At 45.6% G+C, this 2,500-nt stretch overlaps 1 protein-coding gene across 1 annotated transcript in view; it reads left to right on the top strand.

The window, feature by feature from the left end:
• Positions 1 to 2,500, top strand: part of LOC112238601 (muscleblind-like protein 1) — an 86,330-nt gene that overhangs the window by 580 nt on the left and 83,250 nt on the right. The window lies entirely within an intron of this gene.

Genomic DNA, 2,500 nt, shown 5'->3' with positions numbered 1-2,500 from the left:
AGGGTGTCTGTCTGCCTGTATCCCCACACTTCTCCTGGTGTGAAGGATTTCAGGTTGAGATGGTGACGTTTTGTAAGGGTGTCTGTCTGCCTGTATCCCCACACTTCTCCTGGTGTGAAGGATTTCAGGTTGAGATGGTGACGTTTTGTAAGGGTGTCTGTCTGCCTGTATCCCCACACTTCTCCTGGTGTGAAGGATTTGAGGTTGAGATGGTGACGTTTTGTAAGGGTGTCTGTCTGCCTGTATCCCCACACTTCCCCTGGTGTGAAGGATTTCAGGTTGAGATGGTGACGTTTTGTAGATGGCCTGATCCCCACACTTCTCCTGGTGTGAAGGATTTCAGGTTGAGATGGTGACGTTTTGTAAGGGTGTCTGTCTGCCTGTATCCCTACACTTCCCCTGGTGTGAAGGATTTCAGGTTGAGATGGTGACATTTTAAAATGGTTTGCAACTATTTCCCTGCTTCGAACAAGGAGTGTAACCTGCCTGGATATAATAGCACACTGCACAGCCAAATGAAGTATATCTTCACACAGGGTGTTTCCATTCATTTTCATATAATCTGAGATGAGGCCGAGGTAAGCGATATGCAGCTGTATACATGGTGTTTGCAGCTCGAGACAATATGGCCTCTCTGTTTCCTAAAAGGGGAATTCAGACATGACAGTTAGAATCTCTTATCTTCGTCAGAGTTGAGAGAGAGTCATAGAAAATGGCGTGTTGAGGAACTACTTTATCTTCACGCACCAGCAAGGCAGTTATTTCTCTAAGATGCATGATCTGCTTTTTTAAAGTGTTCTTTGAGAACGTTTCTTAAATTCTTTGAGAATGTTTTTTAATTGGTTTCCACTAGTTTAGTAATTGAAGCTTTTTCCCCCGTTTTTCTTACGCCCAAGTTGTTTTTCCCTTGTAGTTTTACCCTCATCTGTGTCTTTACATTGCATCGGATATGTCATGTGATGTAAATACAAAACTGGACATATTTACCAGTGATACATTTTGTCCAATTTGATAAGCCATCCGAGTCACTCAACACTTCATTGAAAAAGGGGTGTTACGACACAGAATGAACGAGGAGCCATTTTAGGCTCGGCAGTTACATGTCATGTTCATTCTGCTGTCTCATAGCCTCCCGACGACAAGACGTTGTGAAATGGCTGACATGGAACGCAGCACTTTCTGCACTGCCTGTCTGAGATGCTGTGTGTGATGCTCTGTAATGGTGGTGTAATGGTGGTGTAATGGTGGTGTAATGGTGGTGTAATGTGTATGTGTGTGTGTGTGTGTGTGTGTGTGTGTGTGTGTGTGTGTGTGTGTGTGTGTGTGTGTGTGTGTGTGTGATGCTCTGTAATGGTGGTGTAACGGTGGTGTAATGGTGGTGTAATGTGTATGTGTGTGTGTGTGTGTGTGTGTGTGTGTGTGTGTGTGATGCTCTGTAATGGTGGTGTAACGGTGGTGTAATGGTGGTGTAATGTGTATGTGTGTGTGTGTGTGTGTGTGTGTGTGTGTGTGTGATGCTCTGTAATGGTGGTGTAATGTGTGTGTGTGTGTGTGTGTGTGTGTGTGTGTGTGTGTGTGTGTGTGTGTGTGTGTGTGTGTGTGTGTGTGTGTGTGTGTGTGTGTGTGTGTGTGTGTGTGTGTGTGTGTGTGTGTGTGTGTGATGCTCTGTAATGGTGCTGTAATGTGTATGTGTGTGTGTGTGTGTGAGATAGATGGGCCGTCAGGGCTTGGCCCATAAAGCGTCTGGGACATTTCCCCAGTGGAGTGAGAGTTCACATCAGCGGGCCAGTGTAATTTACAGAAGGCTGGGAAATAGCAGAGAAGAGAGGGAGAGAGAAAAAGAGTAGGAGAGACACAAAGAGTAAGACAGATAGAGAGGGAAATGCGAGAGAGAGAGAGAGACAGAGAAAGAGAGATGGAGAGAGGGACAGAGAGAGAGACACACAGAGAAAGACAGAGAGGGAGATGGAGAGAGAGACACAGAGAAATAGGGATGGAGAGAGGGACAGAGAGAGAGACGCACAGCGAAAGACAGATAGAGAGGGAGATGGAGAGAGAGACGCACAGAGAAAGAGAGATGGAGATGGAGAGAGAGATGCACAGAGAAAGAGAGATAGAGATGGAGAGAGAGACACACAGAGAAAGAGAGATAGAGAGAGAGACACAGAGAAAGAGAGATAGAGAGGGAGATGGAGAGAGAGACACAGAGAAAGAGAGATAGAGATGGAGAGAGAGACACAGAGAAAGAGAGATAGAGAGAGAGACACAGAGAAAGAGAGATAGAGATGGAGAGAGAGACACAGAGAAAGAGAGATAGAGAGAGAGACACAGAGAAAGAGAGATAGAGAGGGAGATGGAGAGAGAGACACAGAGAAAGACAGATAGAGAGGGAGATGGAGAGAGAGACACAGAGAAAGAGAGATAGAGAGAGAGACACAGAGAAAGAGAGATAGAGATGGAGAGAGAGACACAGAGAAAGAGAGATAGAGAGAGAGACACA

The sequence above is a fragment of the Oncorhynchus tshawytscha genome, linkage group LG10 (assembly GCF_018296145.1).
Source record: "Oncorhynchus tshawytscha isolate Ot180627B linkage group LG10, Otsh_v2.0, whole genome shotgun sequence".
NCBI lineage: Eukaryota > Metazoa > Chordata > Actinopteri > Salmoniformes > Salmonidae > Oncorhynchus > Oncorhynchus tshawytscha.
The sequence above is the reverse complement of the archived record's forward strand: the minus strand, read 5'-3'. Positions and strand labels throughout refer to the sequence as shown.